This window comes from Tursiops truncatus, chromosome 9 (genome assembly GCF_011762595.2).
Source record: "Tursiops truncatus isolate mTurTru1 chromosome 9, mTurTru1.mat.Y, whole genome shotgun sequence".
Classification (NCBI taxonomy): Eukaryota; Metazoa; Chordata; class Mammalia; order Artiodactyla; family Delphinidae; genus Tursiops; species Tursiops truncatus.
In genome coordinates, this window is record NC_047042.1 from 69878621 (window position 1) to 69899055 (window position 20435).

Below are 20435 nucleotides of genomic sequence, written 5' to 3' on the forward strand. Positions count from 1 at the left end.
AGAGCTGACTGTAATAGGTAACAGTTATTAGGTATTCGCTAGGTGCCAAACATTGTTCTAAAAATGTTATAAATAATATTAATCCGGCTATTCTTATCCAATTTAAATCAATGGGCTAGAAGAACATAGCTTCTATACTGCAAGATTCCCAGAGCAGCAACCTGGGGACATATTGGCTTTTTATGGGAAACACAGTGATGCCCAATAAGTATCAGACAGCAAATGAAATGCTAGCTTGAGGTACTTCACAATTTCTACATTAAATCACACTAAATTATTTCTTAGCAAAGTTGGGTTTTCATCAGTTGCTGTGATAAAAAGCACGTACTATGAAAAAATCATATGGGACAGAAATAGATGGTGACTGGTCATATCCAATCTGAAGGCACAGTTTGAGAAGTTGTGCAGTACTCAACAGGCATACACATCTCGTTAGTAGGTAACTGTAGTTATTTAAAGGTAAAGTAAAAATTTTTTTTCAAAAATTTTTGCATTACTTTTGCAAATAACAGTGGTTTTGTTAGGATATAAAAATGTATTATTAAGTTGTTGGCCCTAACTACTTAGTAAAAGCAACTGTTATTTTTTTTTTAATTGTTTTGTTTTGTTTGTTTTGGTTTTGGTCACTTGTTTAAAAAATTACTAAGACTCTAAAGGTGCTTTGAACTAAGACAGTTTAGGAATCTCTGATCTACAGCATTCTATTTAGAATATGATCCCAAATGCCTATTTTAAAGTTTATGTAAATAAAAACAATTTAAGTAGAATTAATTACATATACTTTACATCTGTTCCTTACCTTCTGTTAGGAACACAGTCATTCCAGGGTTGTATTGAGGGGCTACAAGATATAAATTAATGCAATAACTATTTTCCTTTATTAAACAATAGGGATAGAATCTGGTTCTATAAATTCATAGCCAGTCTATGCATGTATGTGGGACAACTTTACAAAATTACTCACACCCCACTCATGTAAATGATGTGGATAGCAAAAAAAAACAAAAACAAAGTACATATAATCTAATTCAGTTTACAATTTAGTCCAAGGTAGTAATTTAAGTGGTCCCTTTAGTTTTCACTCTGTTTCATTTGTACTCTTGCTTAGTCTTCCATAAGCCTCTATTTCTTTCCCCTTATTCATCTCCTAGGAGTGTGGAAAACTGACTGTGTCCTTGCTGTAGCAGGGGGAGCTGGCCATCTCCATGGAATCCCCTGGTCTTTCTCGACCATGTGGATGTTCTTCATCTGCCTGTGCTCTGATCAGCCTACCAGCACTCGAACTGAACTTGAATATCAGTATACACATCTGGTCTGGCCTCTTGGCATGGTAGGAGCTTGGCAGCCTTTCCTCATCTCACTTGGCCCCCACTATTGCCTTGTACCCACTGAACCTCTGCCACATTTTCCATCCTGCCCGTGACCTAGTAAACCCCATGCCAGGCCTGCTGGCTCACAGAGCAGCTGCTTTCATCTGCTCCTTCTAAGATCAGAGACCTTCTGGGTGCTGTCCTCAACACAAGCAAATGAGGAGCACTACAGGAAAGCTAAACCCTGTTCTCCTTCATAAGAACATGTATATATTATTTCCTGTCTCTCTTTCCTCTTACTCTGTTCTTCCCTTAATACCTTTGGATCAGAAGATGAGAACCTGCCTTTACCTTATCCATGTCCCGGTGTCCTGTTATAGTCTCTGGCCTCTTAGTGAAGTATTAATGGAAATCAGGGTGTTGCGGGGGAGAGAGATAGGCTTACAGATAAGGGACCTTAAATTGGGAGTAGCTTAAACATAGTTAACACATATGTAATAAGGAATTACAACACTAAAGACAAATGTTTGGATCCCAAGCCTTTGTATTTTAGATCTTTGCAAAATGAGCAAGTTGGGGATAGTTACAGATCAAAAGGTTTTGATTAAAAACTATCTGTCCATATAGTAGGGCACAGAGGACTGAAATTCATGTGGCTAGCACTGATAACTCTAGGTGGTAAGGTAGATAGTTTTATTCAGCATCCTTGGATTCTTCTTTCATGCCAACCAACCTTGGGTACCCAGTGCCTTATTCTGTTGACTGAATTACCCGCTTCCTCCCAGTCATCTACCACCATTCCTGACTGTAGTTACCAACCTGTATTTAAGTTCCATGGACACCATGTTCCACGATCAGAATTTTTCTGCAACACTCTTGACACTAGGCATTGTGTCCTATCTAGTTACCATGTTCATAGGTATGTTCTGTAATGGGGGATAAACAAATTTGCGTATTAACTAGAATTTTTTTCAATAATGCCTTAATATTTAACAGTGACTATAATGATGGTATATTCATTTAACACACCAGACACGGAGAATAAATTTTTGGACTGTGAACTCATTCAGTTACTCTCAAAATGCACCATATAGAAAACTGCACATTTAACTTATGCTGACCCTATTTACTAGTTCATTTTTTCACGAAGTATCAGTATACATGAAAATGTGGCTTCCGGATGGAGATGAGAGATCCAGGAAAGCAAACATTGCATTTCACTGTCAGCCAACTAACTTGTATAAGAGAGGCAGTGAAGTGTGATAGAACACCGGTCACAGAATTAGACAGCTTTTTATACAGCTGCTTGCATGCACTTGGATAAATCCATTCCTCTTTTGGAGTGGCATTTTCCTTATTTGCATAAGACAAAGTTCAACCAGATGATGCTTCTTGTTGAAACAGCTGTTATTCTAATGATGCATATTTCTACCATATTTTAACATTTTCTTCAAGAATACAATCTTTATAAAATCATTACAAGAAACTCACTATTATTGAATAGTCTATTTAAGTTATGTGTCATATATTGAATACTTCTATTAAATAGATAAAGAGAAGGCATCACCTGAATTCTATCCGTCATGGTCACTAAACATGATAAAGACCATTGAGCAATACAGTTCTTAGCATTTGATCAAACAAATTAAACATTTGAAACCGAGAGGCCTTGTCTTTATTAAGCCAGGCTATAAAATAAATCTATCCTTTATGTATCTTGCTCTGGCATTGTGGTTCCCTGCATATGGGGCATTGGTACATGTAAACAAAATAGTTCCACTTAGCAGAGCACATAGCTCAGAGCCTTCTGTCCTGTTTTCAGTGACCTGGAAAGTACAAAGAAAGCAGTGTCACAAAAATGGCTTTCTAGTATATTTGTAGACATATGAGACCTTCATTATCAACATAAATTTAAGATCTATCCACTTCCTCCAAGAACGCTATTACAGGAGAAATAGAAATACTGAGTTCTGTTTTATTACAACTATTTCATTTGGGAGATTGTGAAAAATAAGAGGGAAAATGGATTGGGAACATCTTTACTCCTGATATGAAATAATAAATTAATAACCTAAAAGAGGAAGAAAATTCTACCAGTAGCTTATTGAAAAGAATTCTATTCACAGCCATACTACTTTTGTAAACAATATTTTACTTATTTGATATACCTACAAATTACTTTTCTGTACCAAGCTCATTTAATCACTGGTACTGGTGCCTTTCGTCTTCATAAATAGAAAAACAAATATATAAACCCAAATGCATTAGACGATTTTATTGCTTACTAAATAGGTAATGGAGAAAGAGCTTATTGCAACATATTTGTATGTTAAAAACTTATTTATGGTCATCACTTTCAGTGAAGTAACTTCTTTTATGTACAAATTAAAGATATAATCCACCTATCAATACATAAATATACACTTTTTTAGAAATTCATGAAGAGGGTTTAATATTTCTTAATGGAAGTAAGTTAAACTGATTTGGAAATATGTTCTTATGGAATTACACTTCAGTTTCGTTTAATTTTTAATTCACAGTTGTATTGTATTTTCCCCTGCAACATCAGACATGGTAGAATATACTTATATTAAACAAAATATCTATTCTATATTCAGGTAGTTAATAAATGAGAAGATTCAGCTGTAAACGACTATTTTAAAAAATCTAGATGTCAATGGGATTGAGGACCCAGGTACCTGTATCTAGCTTAGCAAAGTAAAAGAAGAAATCTCAAGAAGAAATCAAAGCCAATCAGTTCCTCTAACTTCGATATTTTAAGGCTTTATAGTTTACACCTAATACTGTAGTTTGTAAATTTGAAGAGATTATGTAAATACCCAAGACATTTATCTTTAATGTTCCCATTTGTGCAGAAGGACGTTTTACATGTTTTATTTTATACACAAATTTATGACACTTGAAATAGACTTGAATTGTTATATGCTACCCTTTAAGATACCACTTTAAGAAGCTAGAATTCATTTCTTAAAATTTTATTTTTCATTAATAAGTAGGACTTATTATTGTGATCAGTAAACCTTATTTTCTATATTAAAGCATACCATAAAGCATTGTCTATATAAAGCAGACAGTGCTTTATTTCAGTTACTGTTATGTGATGGATTGAATTCTCTCATGTTGTTAGGGCTCTTTGTTCTGTATTTCTGTTTTAGTAAATTTTAGTGTTTGTCCTTTATTAAATTAAGCTATAGCTGTGTTTTCAAATGAATGTCTACTATATTTAGAAACCTAGTGAAGACCCTCTTCCTTCCCACTTTTATCAACCCAGTTGATTTTTCCCCTTTAATATTGAACCTCTATAAATATTTATCTGTATTTTAAATATATTAGTATTTTAAATATACTACAATTAAAATATCAAGGCTGGCCTAATTAGCAAGTCAGTCCATGTAAACACATCGCTCATTTTAATTGTATTAATTCGCTTCCTCAGAGAAAGAAGGCGAAGCTTCCATCTGTCTCTGTCAATTTTCTTTCTTTCCAGGAGATGACAAAGACATTTTTACCATATAGGTATGAAATGCACAAGTATGGTAACCCAAGTTCACTCCCATGCCTACTCATTTTCCCATAAAACATTTTATCAACAAGTTGAGAGCTTAAAGATGAGTGACACTAGTGGGCTCAACATCCTTACTTTCATCTCAGTCTCTAGTTAGAAAGCAACAACCCCAAGCCAGAAAACTTCAGTGAGTCTCTTATCCTTTTCCACTGCTACAGGATTCAGAGCTGCACTATTAGTGATGACCTGTCCTTCTGGGATATTGCATAGCCCCTTCATGCATGAAATTAATTCCTCAGTAAAGGCAAAATAACATCATATGAAGCCCCCTCATTGTAATTTCCAAAGAACCAAGACGGGAAATATTTGAGGAAGAAAGTGTGTTATGTGAGGTACAAAACATAGGTTTATAGATTTGACTAGTCTTGAAATAAATAAACATTTAGGAAATGTTTTATATGGGCTTTGCTATAACATGTTAAATTAGTAAAACTGTCCAACGGTGACATACTTTTCTACCTAAAAGGTAACAGGATCCTTTGGCTACACAGACTTTCTGCCTGGGGCAGCAAAACACAATGACATTGCTTCAGTTTGTGGCAGGGAGAAAAACTCTCCTCTTCCTGACTGTTTTCCCACAGTGTCCACACTTATTCCTAACTTTTGTTCTATACAAAACCCTGACCTTCAACTCTCCATTCTTGTGATTCTCTTGATTACCACAGCTACACTTTTAGCAGTTTGACAATCCAAGATATACTTTCTCTCCCGCTTATGTCTTCACAGACACAGTCTGGTAGCCTGACAATTCACAGAGTAGGGATATATGGAGAAAAATCTGTCTGCCTACTCTTGCTCTGGCCACATCTTTCATTAGCTTTAACGTATTTGGAACAAGGAAGCAGGACCATCCCCAGTCAAGTTTCTGGCCCTTCAGCTTATTTGTAAAGCATTGGTTGATAGCAGGCTCCCAAAAGCAATTCCTTTTTCATTCAAGGGAGGAATTTTGTATAGAGAATTGTGAAAAAAATTATAGAAGTTTTAAAGTTTAGCATAGCAATAACCTTAGGAATAAAATATTTGTGTCTATCCCAGTGATTCTACTTAAGAAAGAAACCAAGCGCCAGCATGTCAGTGTATTAGGGGAGGTCTCACTTAATGGTTAAAGCAGAATCCCATTTCCTCCTTTTCTGATCACTGAGAAACACTCCATTTGCACATGTAATTACCTACTTGTACTTACTATCAAAACTAATACTTGTAGTGTTAAGTCAAGTAGAATGATAAATAATAAATATTAAATTTTCAATAAGAAGAATGAGTATCAAGAATGCATCCTATAGGCCAGCTAGTGGCAATTACACAATCTTACAATTGTGTCATTTAGGGAAAGAGTGGTTGGAAATTTAAGTAAGGAAAAAAATATTTCTGTGATGTTTTACATTCAACTCTTTCCTTTAATTTTAAAATGTTAACAGTAACTTGTATCACAACTTGCTTTTTTTAAATTAATAAGCTTTATTTTTTAAGCATTTTAGGTTATCAGCAAAATTAACCAGAAAGTACAGAGTTTCTGTATGTTCCTCACACATGCACAGCTTCCTCCACTATGGACATCCCGAATGACAGTGGTACATCTATCACAATTGTTGGACCTACATTGAGAACTCATTATCCCTCAAAGTCCATAGTTTACTTTAGGATTCACTCTTGGTGTTGTATGTTCCATGGATTTGGCCTGATATATAATGACATGTATCCACTATTGTAGTATCATGTCTATGTACATAGATTCACTCCCCTAAAAATCCTCTGTGCTCTCCCTGTTTATCCCTCCCTTCCCCCCACCAACCCCTGACCACCACTGATCTTTTTTACTGTGTCTATAGTTTTGCCATTTCCAGAATGTCATATAGATGGAGTCATACAATATGTAATCTTTCCAGATTGGCTTCTTTCACTTAGCATGCATTTAAGGTTCCTTCAGGTTTTCTTTTTCTTTTTCTTTTTTTCCCTAAGTTTTGGTAACATAATTTTCCCCAACTCTCTTTTTCTACTGTCACTGAAATATAAAATCATTCAGAGATGAAAGAGTAAGGTTACTAGGGTGCAATTAAGCATATGCCTGAATCACTTGTTTCTGTTGCTATAAGTTACCTTTAAGTTTTAAGAGAATTCATAAGAACAGTTATAAAATCATTCAGAGATGAAAGGGTAAGGTTAGTAGGGTGCAATTAAGCATATGCCTGAATCACTTGTTTCTGATGCTATAAGTTACCTTTCAGTTTTAAGAGAATTCATAAGAACAGTCTGGTCACAGAGAAACTGAGCACATCTGGGAAAATGTAATAAAATGTCTTGGATTTTACAAAATCCACTAAGTATGGCTTTATAACATCTATTCACAAAACCTCATTAAAAGGGATTCCAATAGGTGCTGAGGCATCATCCAAAATAACGTGCTACAAAATTACGTAATTTAGTAATTTCCTAAATTACTATTTAGGAAATTCAGGAATCAAATCAAAGAATTTCTTCCCCAATAGGGACATACCTTTCCACCTAGGTTATTCATTTTTGCTCTTGTCTAGATGATTCTGCTTGTATAGGAGGATCATCACAAAATCACAGCTTTGCCTTTCTGTTTTTCTGAACAGGAATTTCAACAATCAAAAGAAAATCCTAGTAATTAGAGATGAAATGTGGAAAATGAAATTCTAAAAAAGCCATGTGGGAGCTCATAAAGCTAAAATATTATAAACATTATATTCTCAAAAACAAATAAATCCAATTTTGAAATTGCAGCTTGAGTTGGAATATTTTAGGACTCAGTTTCCTGAAATTTACAAGAAAGATCATTGAAACCTGATTTTGAATTGATATATGTCAGGTTTATTTTTGCCAGCTATAGAAACCAAAATCAAGCTTAAAATATATAGAATTCAGTTCTCTTTCTCTTTCCCCTTTTAATATTTTTTTTCACAGTAATGCGTGCATAAAGTTTAAAAGGATCAAACAGTGCAGAAGAGATTATAATGAAGAGTAACTGTCCACCATCCCACTCAGTTCACCAGCTTACACTGCTCCTTGTTCTTCCTACCATAAAAATATCTCTTTTTAACTTTTATGCCAGTTATTACCAAGCAACTAAATATTAGACATAATTTATTTATTGATGTCAATATAAGAGTCTGTTTACCTATTGATTCAGCATTTTGAAAGTTGAAGATTTATTTCAATAAAATCCTCTCCATTTTAATAGTTACTATAGGCTTTTATTTGTCTGTTAACTACTTTTGTAATGTTAAAACTCTATTTCTGTACTTTCAGTTTCTGGTCCCACATGTAAGGTTCTTGGAAGTTGCCACTCCATCCTAACAACGAGTAAAAAGCTGAACAGTCTGAGAAGCCAACTACTCTTGTGGATCCATACGAGAGGGGAGGACAAAGGCCAAACGTCTGCCCCTGGGGTTGGAGAGATAGACAGACCAACACAAGGAGTCATGGCTTCCCATAGCAGAGACTCACGAGTGGAAACTGCCAGGGGAACCAGTGCCAAGGTAGGAAAACTTGAACTGTAATTGATGAATTGCTGGAGGCTCAGCACAGACAACTCTGAGAGTTAAAAATTCCCAAGGGACCCAGTCTAATGGAGGACTCCTATACTTTTGTGAGTTTTACCTCTTGGAACTCAACCAGATTCTTTTGGTAGATATTGGAGAAAAATGCTTATGTATGCTTATATGTCAGTGAAATAAATGACAGCAGTGACACAAGGCCAGGAAGGAGGAATTAGGATTATTTTGTTATTATAAGGTACTCACACACTTGTGAAGCAATATGACATTATTTGAAAGTGGCCTTGGATTAGTTGTAAATGAGTATTGCAAACTCTAGAGCAACCACTAAAAAAAGTTTTTTTAAAAAAGTATAATTGAGGGCTTCCCTGGTGGCGCAGTGGTTGAGAGTCCGCCTGCCGATGCAGGGGACGCGGGTTCGTGTCCCAGTCCGGGAAGATCCCACATGCTGTGGAGCGGCTGGGCCCGTGAGCCATGGCCACTGAGCCTGCGTGTCCGGAGCCTGTGCTCCGCAATGGGAGAGAGGCCACAACAGTGAGAGGCCCACATACCGCAAAAAAAAAAAAGTATAATTGATATGCTAAGAAAGGAAAGAAAATAGAATTATATAAAATATTTGATTAAAACCACAAAAGACAGAAAAACAAAAGTAGGAGACGAAAATAGGAGCAAAGAACAAGGGCCACAAATAGAAAACAGCAACAAATATGGTAGATATTAATCCAATTACATCAATAATTACTTTGAACATCAATGTTCTAAATGCACCAATTAGAAGACAGTGATTGTTAAAGTGGATCCAAAAAAACAAGACCCAACTATGTATTGTCTACAATAAAACCACTTTAAATATAAAGATGCATATAGACTAAAAGTAAATGGATGGAGAAATGTACACCATACTAGCACTAATCAAAAGAAAGTAGGAGTAGGTATGTTAATTTCAGACAAAGTAAATTTCAAAGCAAGGAAAATTATCAGGGATAAAGAAAGGCATTACATAATGATAAAGGGGTCAGTTCACCAAGAAAACATAACAATCCTGAACATGTATGCATCTAACAACAGAGCATCAAATTATGTCAGGCAAAAACCAATAGAACTGCAAGGAGAAATAGATGACTACATTATCATAGTTGTAGACTTCAACAACCCTTTCCCAGAAATGGACGGATCCAGCAGATAGAAAATTAGTAAGGATACGGTTAAACTCAACAACACCATCAGTTGACTGTATTTATGGGGGTCTATTTCTGGGTTCTCTATTCTGTTCCATTGATCTATTTGTTATTCTTTTTCCGATACCACACTTTCTTGACTACTTTAGCTTTATAGTAAGTCTTGAAATTGGGTCATGACAGTCCTCCATCTTTGTTCTTCTTCAATATTGTGTCAGCTATTCTGGGTCTTTTGCCTCCCCATGTAAATTTTAGAATGAGTTTGACAAAAGAACAAAGGCAATTAATTCAATGGAGCAAAGATAGTCTTTTCAACAAATTGTGCTGGAATGACTAACATCGACATGCAGAAAAATGAATCTCTACACAGACCTTCACCCTTTACAAAAGTTAACTCAAAATGAATCACAGACCTAAATGTAAAATGCAAAAGTGTAAAATATACTTCTATAAAGCTCCTAAAATTCAAATTAAAACAACAGTGAGATACCAATACAAACCTATTAGAATGGCCAGATCCGGAACACTGTCAACAACAAACACTGGTAAGGATGTGGAACAAAAGGAACTCTCTCTCCTTGCTGGTGATGATGCAAAATTGTACAGCCCTTCTGGAAGACTGTTTGGCAGTTTCTTAAAATACTAAACATACTCTCACCACATGATCCAGCAGTCACACACCTTGGTATTTACCCAAAGGAGCTGAAAACTTATGTCCACTCAAAAACCTGCACACAGATGATTACAGCATCTTTATTCATAAATGCCGAAAGCTGGAGGCAACCAAATGTCCTTCAGTAGGTGAATGGATAAATAAACTGTAGTAAATCCAGAAAATGCGATATTATTCAGGACTAAAAAGAAATGAGCTATCAAACCATGAAAAGACATGGAAGAACCTTAAATGCTTATTACTAAGTGAAAGAAGCCAAGCTAAAAAGGCTACATAGTGTACGTCTCCAACATTCTGGAAAAGGCAAAACTATGGAGACAGTAAAAAGATCAGTGGTTGCCAGGGATGTGGGGAAGATGGCAGGGGAGGGATGAATATGCAGAGGGTGGAGGATTTTTAGGGCATTGAAAATGCTTTGTATGATAGCATAATGATGGATGCATGTCATTATACATTTGTCCAAACTCATAGGATGCAACACTAAGAGTGAACCTTAATGTAAACGATGGACTTTGGGTGATTATGAAATGTCAGTGTAGGGTCGTCAGTTATAACAAATATACCACTCTGGTGGGAGGATCTTGATAATGGAGGAGACTGTGGTTGTATGGGGGCAACAGGTTTATGGGATATCCCTGTACCTTCCTCTCAATTTTCTTTGAACCTAAAACTGCTGTAAAAAGTAAAGTCTTAAATGAAAAGCTCTATTTCTTGTTCCTTTGAACTTTAGAGAGCATCTGTTAACCACTCACCCCCCCCCAACTATTTGATGAGACTATTAGTGTCCCTCTGTTCTCTCCACTTCACCTTTCCATCATACCTCTCAATTTCTATCAGCTATACCTTTACTTCCACAGATCTATGGCTGAAAACATTAATGTTCTGTTTTGTAAGTGTATTTAAATCCTGTGTCAATTTATTAACCACTATTGACTCTGTTTTGGTCTTCCTCTTAATATAGAGTGTCATCATAATACTGGGTTGGCCAAAAAGTTTGTTCGGGTTTTCTGTAAGAGTGTATGAAAACCTGAATGAACTTTTTGGCCAACCCAATAAATAGTGGGCAAAAAGTAGTGGGCAACTTCTACTGTCTGCAAATTTTATGGGTTTTTTAAGCTTGCAAGACTTTCCTTCTTGATAAATGATTAAGCTGAAGTTATTGAGACCAGTATTTTATGAGAGGGGTAGATGATGATTTAGGCTCTGTTATTGTTTTTGTCATCTCTGGGACAAATTTGTCAGGAACAACATAGAATTGTATGTAGCTTGTATTGATCCTTTTGTGGCCTTTGACTCTAATTACATGAATCAGTTAAAGGTCTAACAAAATGAATTCAGTATGGGCCAGTAGCTTAAGGTATAACCTGCACTTAGAAAGTCTCCTGATGAGTCAGATAATTTGCAGCAGATAAAACATGGCTGTGTACTGGCTTCCCTCTCTTCAACTGGTTATTTAATAACTCCATACTTTTTTTTGAGTGAGTTTGGCATAAACACCTTCTGGCTCTCCAACTAGAGAGAACAGGAAAATAATCTCTTTTGTGTGTTTTGGGAACATTGTATTACTGTCACAAATTAGGAGTGGTGTTAGCAGTGCTATCTAATTAATGTCAGATAGAATGGCTAATCATCAACTATTGCAAGAAGAGAGTTATCATTTTTGGTAATGAGCATCCAGCTTTCATCTAGTTTATAGTGAACAGGCTTGCAGCGTTCCCTAAATCTGGATGCATCAGAATCAGTTAGGAAGCATTTTAGGCATACAGTCTCTTGGGACCCACCCACAGAGATTCTTGGTTAGTGGATGTGTTGGAGTGGGGCCTGAGGATTTGTGATTTAGAAAATCTTCTCAAGTGATGCCAAGGCAAAGCCAGGTTTTGTAACTACTGTATTCAGCGAGCCAGCTTGCTCATTATTTAAAGATACATTGTGTAATCAACTTACATTAGAGGGCCATCAGGAAGTCACATGATATATATATAAATATAACTAATCTTTAGAAGGAATTTTGAAAAAAAATTTCATATCTATAGCAGGTGTTTAGTGGCATTTACTTAAATGTTTTTTTTTTTCATTTTAAATTTATCATGGCCATGCTCTTGATGTATCCTTTGGAAACTTGATTATCCATTTTTATATAAGTTGGAATGGATGCAAAGTTGTTTTCCAAGGATATTTTGTCTCTCGTGGTTACCCATAGAATCATTTACACTAAAGAGAGCTTTCTCTTAAGTTTCAGCTCATTTCCTTGAAGAGCTAGTGTATCTTTCTTTTTAGGAACAGATGCTTTATGTCTTTGGTTCTGTTAACCTAAATTTCTTCCTAAAAATTTAATCATCAATGTATATAAATCAACCACTAACTGGTAATATAAAATATACTGTAGATACTTATTAAATGATATAACCTTGAACTCTCTGCTGTCGAATACTTATAAAGCTTCTGTTGAAATAAATATTACTCTTGACGGATTCTGTAAAATATATGCATTCCAACCCTTAATAAAATTGATTTTTGAATCAAGTCAGACCAGCAGAGAATTGAGTAGTATTCTGCATTGTTTTGGTCCCTAGCGCATTGCTTTTGTTAGCATTAGACCACCAGTCTCCATTGAGAGAACAAAACTCTATATAAAATCATAATGATAGTTATTATTACGATCTTATATATCCAGTCTTTAAATTAATGGAAAAATTTGAAAAGCAGAGTATCTAAAACCTTCAAGAGATAGAGGAGAATGTGTCAGTATCTCTCAGTTACAGGATCTAACTGCACATGTAGAAATTAATTGTAGACTCACATTTTGTCTTAAATGCTTACCATTTTTTTTCTGCTACTACATACCTATCAGTGTTGATTTTACAAATAATGATTTGTATTTTCATCTAAATTTTCAAATAAAGTTAAAATTCCACAAAGGTGAACTGTGCTTATCTGGTCTAGGTAGCACCAGGTATCTGGCATGACTCTTAGAGGTAAGCATACCCCAGTTTAAAAAGCAAAGTCAGTGTCCTCTTTTGAGAACCATTAGAGAAAAATTTTTATATCCTATAATGATGGAAATCTGGCTCCTGATGAACAACTCTTTGGTTTGTATCTTATAGATACTGTGAACATTGTAACTGATTCTGTTTCTACCTTTATTGTGTTATTCTCCAGAAAGTTTCAGGTAGAATTGTCAAGAACATATGTCTTGAACATATGTTCAGAACCATTGGGTATCTAATATTTTTCATTCTTGTCTTTTATCTGGCTGCATTTATTGTTTTCTACCTTTTTATTCTTCTGTAATATGTTGTGATCCATTTCATTGTTTAGGAAAACTCCCACTTTATAACACCAAATTCTAATATCCTGCTTTCAGACTATAACCTTCTATACTTCCACCACTTCATCTACAATTACATCCACTCTTTGACCTCATGAAACCCTTCATTTTATTTATTTTCTATTGATAGACTTACTTCCCATTTTGGTAAAATGGCATCAAGAGCCATCTGGTCACTCAAGCCTGTGACCTGGGAACAATCTTAAATGTCTCTTTCCATAGTCCTTTACTTCTGTCATTAAATTATTTCATTTCCATTTCTACAATCTTGAGAATTTGTCTTTTGCATCTTCTTTATTTACACAGCCATCACCTTAGTTCAGACCCTCAACACTTCTTGCCTATACTATTAGAATAGTCCCCTAATTGAGCCCCTTACTTCAAGAATTATCCTCACCAATTCTTTCCCATACTGTTGCCAGAGTTATTTTTTCAAAACATGAATCATCACGAATCATATTGTATCATTCATCTGATTAGAACTCTTTAGTCTTCCCACTGTCTACAGGATAGAGGCCGTATTTTGGCACGCCAAACATAGTCCCTCATGGTTAACTGATCCCTAACTACTCTGTAGAATGTTTTCCTCCGTATCCCACAACACCCTCTATTCCAGCCTGGTTAAGTACTTCAGTGTTCCAAGGGTACTCTACTGCTCCTTGGCTCTGGGCTTTTGTACATGAATATCTTTTCTCTGGAATATCCTGCCCAGTTCCTCTACCACCCCAGTTATACATCATGAATGTTTAATTCTTCATTCAAATATTATTTGTACTAATAAGGGCTTTGTCTCCTGACCTTTGTATCCTCAGTACTTTTAATAAAACTTCTTCCTCCCTGTCTAGCCTCTTTTCCTGTCACTCCCTTTTGTGTCCATGTTTCACCCATATAGGATCTCTGGTGCCTTGGCCTCTTCCCTTCCCATGTAGGACCGTCACATATGCTATTTCTCTTGACTGGAATATTCTTTTGCCCTTCTTTTTCACCTAAACTATTCACACTCATTTTTCAGGTGTGTGCCTCTGTCACGAAAAGCAAAGACCTCCATGTGACCAAATCAAGTGGAAACTTTTCTGCTCTTATCACAACATGACCTCTTAGCAATATCTAATAAAATATGCAATCCCATTATTTTAAAAGCACTCTACCTTTTCCTTCCCTGAAGAAATATACTCTTTTTTCTCTCCTACCTCATTGACTTCTTTTTCTGGTTCTCTATTTGCTACCTAAAAGCTACATGCTGATTTTCTCAGGATTGAGTCTGTGGTCCCCTTTTCTTCTCTTGCTATGGTATCTCCCTAGGAGATTTCATCAAGTTTCATGACTTAAAATACCAGGTGAGGATCTTCATCCCTAAACATCCACTCTAAGATCCAGAGTTGTAAGTACATGTTACATGACATCTACAGTTGGATGTGTCAGAGGCATCTCAAAATTAATTTGTTCAAAACAATTATTTTAGTTCTCTTCCCAAAATCCTGATATCCTCCACTCTCTTGACTCAACACATGGCACTGCCATCCATCCAGTTACTAAAGCAGAAGCTTGGAAATTTCATTGTTCTAATGCCAAACATATTTCAAATTCATCTACTTCTCTCCATCTCATTTACTGTGGTCTTTTCCTCTTACATCTTTAACATCCCCTATACTGGCCTCCCTGTTCTTCTCATGGCTCCCATCTATTCATTCTATGTGCAGAAACCAAAGTGACCTTATTAAAACCCAAATCATATAATATCACTCCGCTTAAAATCTATCAATAGTTTCTCAATTACAGTAAAATATGCACTTCTTACCACGACCTGTGTAGGGGCATGACCTCTCCAGTTCATCTAATGCCACTCTCCCCATCTCTTGCTCATTAGACTGAAAATGCCAGTGTTCTCTCAGTTCCAAGAGGAGGCCCAGCTCTTTCTTGCCTCAGGGCCTTTGCCCTTGCTACTCCTATTGCCAGGAACTCCTCTTCTCCAAACCCAAAACTGTTTAGGTCCTTATTCTTCAGATCACAGCTTGGATTTTACTCTTTCAAGAGTACTCTTCTGACCACCCTTAGAAGGCCCTGTTTTCCTTATATTTTGTTTATTCACTACTTATCACTTTATATAGTTGCTAACTTATTATTTATTTGTTTACCACCAAACTTTTGACTTCATGAAGATAGCGACTATGTCTGTGTTACACCTCCAATTCTAACATGGTGCCAGAGTAGGTACTTCGTAAATATTTGTTATATAAATGACTCTCTCAGCTTAAACATCATTCCTTCCACCATAGGAAGCCTATGATCCTTCACACCAGAGTAGATGTACTTATTATATGGCCCTGTAGCTCTCTACACTTCTTAATAATACTTTACCTACTTATAACTGCTGTTTATCTTCCATATTAGATAGTAAAGACATGGAACCTTACATGTTTTTTTCACTGTGGTATTCCCAATACCTTGCACAGTGGCTGCGATGTGGCAAATGCTTCAGTAATGTTTGGGTGGTAAGGAATATCTGACATACTTTAGAAGCGTATTAATTTTCTGTTGACTGGATGAATTGAATCAAAATGGTTAATGGTGACTTAGAAACTTTTTTAAAATGTAGAAATGAGTTAAGTATTAACAAGAAAATAGATCTCTTGTTGAATTAGAGCTTAGAGAAGATTGTTATTTGATCATTACAATCCAAATAATGTTTTCTCTATCTCTAAAAATAATCCATATGAAACTGAAAAAGTTATTTAATAAGTTATATATGAGAAGAGCATTGGTTCAGACAGAGTAAGAAGTAAGGCAGAATACTACAATATACCTGATTAAGCAACAACTCTTTTTATTGATAGTGTGTCCAAAGAACATAGGCAAAGCTTAGCAACATAGACAATTGATTCCCTTTGAAAGGAGAATATTAGATCTAAACCATTCATCCAGAACAGTAAATAAAAACCTATTACAACAAAGAGTAATACTGTGGAAATACAAAATCCTAGATCAAGAAACTCCAAAGTGTGCTACTGGTAAAATGGATTGGGGAGTGGGAGCAGGAATAGAGCTCCCAGGTGAAACAAGTGTGAGAAGCACTGGACCAGACAAAATCATATCTGTGTCTTTCCTGAGAATTTCTGAAAGCCTCTAATAGTCTACAGTGCCTTGGGGCCCATCAAGGGAAGTATATAGGATGCATATTTTTCCTAGATTTATTTGGTCATCATTCTTGTACAGAATATCTAGTGGGATTGATCTGGGAAGAATTAGTTTTAGTCCTGGAAATGACCTTCAGTTAGAGATTTAGCTCAGTTTTGTTAGGTGAGAACTATAATACTCATCCTTAGATTATTAACAAGGGACTTTCTCAACTAGGCAATTACTTGAATGTATTGCCTGTAGTTATTTAAGGACAGCTCCTGATGTTTCCCTCTATATGTCAAGAGAATGCAAGTTGTTCTGTGAGGGAATAGCAAGGGGAGAATTGATTGTTGGAAAGGAAGGAGGAAATAAGAATGGTGAAAACAGTGTACAGATATACCTTAAATGCAGAAAAAAAAAAAGCTGTGGGAATCTTAGTCCAGTCCTTGACAGAGCCTGATTCATTCACTTCAAAGTCATTAAAGGGGTCAATAGTCAATATAAGGTAAGTTAATGGAGGCTTCATGATCTATTGACCTTATTACATCATTAAGAGATCAAATTTTGGACTGAAACTAGCAGATTCCTTCCCAGTGATTCACATTACCCAGAAGCCTAGGCCTTACTGGAATTCTTAATAAAAATTACAAATCTCCCTGAAATAAATTTCAAATGCCAGTTCTTGATAACTTTAAGTACAATTTACCATTAAACTTGCTCATTTTCAATTATTGCTTACCTTTCATTTTGTTTTGCTTTTAATATTTTTTCTGATGGTTTCTAGGTGGTACAGAACCTTCTGTTCTCAGTTCATCCATGGTCACCCAGGAAGTTGATTTTTGTTTTTGGCATAAAAAGTCCATATGGTGCTTTTCACTGTTGCTTATTTATACTGCGAGTGCTTCATTGTGGGGCTTCCTCAGACAGAGCCAACTCTCATCAATTAGCAAATTCTTTCTCTGGAAGAGAGCTGCCCTTCTAATCTCAGACCAGATTATAAACTCCCTTTCCTCATGCTCATTTCACTTTTTTTTTCCTTTTGGAGGAATGGAAAAGTAGGAAAAAGTTTAATTCTGGTTCTTTTCTCCTTTGTAACTGTATTTTTTTTTAAGATAATGGCTTTTTTTTCTAGATAAAATGATATGAGCTCATCTTAAACATAGATCCAACTATATAGAGAAATACAAGGAAGAGACAATTCATCCAAAATTCTACAACCCTGAAGTGACCAGGGTCACATTTGGGAAGCATTTCCCCAGATATGTCTCTGTATGTATACACAGAGAGAAAGAGAAAGTGAGCCAAATACAGTTTTATAATAATGGAATGATAGACCACATGCTTTTTAAAAATAAAAAGTGTTAAATTTAATTCCACTTGAATCTACTAGCAGGACAAGAAACAAGTGAAACTGGAGAAATTGTTAAACTTGAAATAAATGTTTCTTTTTACCAAAGGATTATCAATTATAAAAAAAGAATAAACCATTTGAGGTTAAGGCAGAATATTATAAGTTTGAAGACTTTTAAACTCTACATCTGTACTTAGTGTGGATGGACCAGTAGCTCTCCGTGGAAGATGGAGGGGTGACTCTTTTACACTTTCTTCCCCCTCCTATTCCTTCCTCATGAATGTTGTTGTCCATGTTATATTTATTCCATAATTATCTTAAATGACAGTTGAGCTGAGTATAATACGGTTGTGTCATACTTTCTTTCAGAATATCTAGACCTTGCTGCATTGTACTCTGGGATTGAACATTTGGGGAAAATTCTTAGGCCAGCCTGCTTCTCCGCTCTTTAGAAAACTTGTTTGATTCTTCCAGGATACCCTAAAGAATTCTTTTCTTATCTTTGAAGTTCAGTTATTTAACCAGGATATGTTTTGCTATTGTTTGTTTTTGTTAGCTTTTCCTAAATCTGAAGATATAGCTCTTGAAAATAGTCTGTAACACATCTTTAAGTACTTTGTTCAATTTTTTGAGCTTTCTACTTCAAATCACAATTACCTTCATGTTGTATTGTTTTGTACAAACAAATTGTACTGTGTTTTGTTACAAAACACAAGTTTTGTAAGAGGCTCTGCAGGGAAAAAAAGGTTAACTTCATAAACAAATGATTTCAAAAGCAGGGAGTATCCCATGGCTTCTGAAAATTCACACTTTACATTGATAAATGATAAAGAACTGTATTAAAATATTTGTGCAATAAAAAGTATAGTTTAACCCAGATTTTTTCTAAACTTATTTGACAATAGATACCACCGTTTTTGGGAGAACGTATACTGACATCTTACAGAACTTGTATTTCTTGGAATTCACTTGGATCAGGCCAAACACAATACTATATGTTGGAAACCACCTGCAGCTATACTGCACAACAGTTGAGAGAAGTGTTTTCTTTTAAATATACCAAGGCTAGAATGAAAATAATTCTTTAGAGGTGTCCTATGGTTGAATGGCCTTTTTGTCAGAGTGCTAGATCTCCTTCCTTCATTTCCTTGAGCACCAATCCCTCTAGCTCAGGCTCAGTGTGGGTAACTTATCCAATAGTGGTACACGTGGGGTTGAGAATAATTTTCTCATCTGTCTCACTGAGCAGACACACAGTTAATTCAGACCATTTCTCCACAGCTCTGACAGTGTGATTTTCCAGGTGCTGTTTTCCTCATACGTCTTTAAGAGATGTATTCTGAAAGAGAGTGCATGATAGCCGTTAAGTAAGTGATGGATCATTTTTATGAATTCACTGAAGTTAAGGAAAATAAATTTAGTAAAATCTTGATCAATAAAAATGCAACTGATTAGAACAAACAATTACATAGAATCTTTTCCCACAATATTAGGAAGAGTTAGAGACAGAAGACAATAAAATGAATTGATATCAGGAAAATCAGCTTCAAATCAATTTTCACTTCAGATACACACTAAATTTAAAAAAAAATGTTTTAGCTTATAGAACTGTGACATAAAATTAGAATAGAATCATTTTTATTAATTATAATAAACATTTCAAGTTACTATTTTGTTTGTAATTAATATCAAGTGGTTTTGGGAAAACTTGACAGCTATATCTAAAAGAGTGAAACTAGAACATTTTCTCACACCATGTATGAAAATAAACTCAAAATGGATTAAAGACCTAAATGTAAGGCCTGAAACCATAAAATTTCTAGAAGAAAACATAGATGGTATGCTCTTTGACATTGGTCTTAGCAATATTTTTTTTTTGGATCTGTGTCCTCAGGTAGGGTAAACAATTGCAAAAATAAATAAATGAGACTTAATCAAACTTAAAAGTGTTTGCATAGCAAAGGAAACCACCAAAAAAATAAAAAGGGAGCCTACTGAATGGGAGAAGATGTTTGCAAATGATGTGTTTGATAAGGAGTAATATCTAAAATATATAAAGAACTCATACAACTCAATATCAAAAAAACAAACAACCCAATTAAAAAATGGGTAGATGACCTGAATAGGCATTTTTCCAAAGAAGATGTACAGATGGCCAATAGGCACATGAAAAGATGCTCATCACTAACCATCAGGGAAATACAAATCAAAACCACAATGAGATATCACCTCACACCTGTCAGAATGGCTGTCATCAAAGAGACAAGGATATGGAGAAAGGGAATGCTTGTGTGCTGTTGGTGGGAATGTAGATTTCTACAATCACTATTAAAAACAGGATGGAGGTTCCTCAAAAAATTAAAAACAGGACTAC

At 35.4% G+C, this 20435-nt stretch overlaps 1 long non-coding RNA gene across 1 annotated transcript in view; it reads left to right on the forward strand.

The window, feature by feature from the left end:
• Window positions 1–20435, forward strand: part of LOC109548287 (uncharacterized) — a 734651-nt gene that overhangs the window by 294251 nt on the left and 419965 nt on the right. The window contains exon 6 of the long non-coding RNA XR_002174337.3: window positions 8167–8396. This is a non-coding gene — a long non-coding RNA (uncharacterized lncRNA). The remainder of the gene's footprint in view (window positions 1–8166; window positions 8397–20435) is intronic.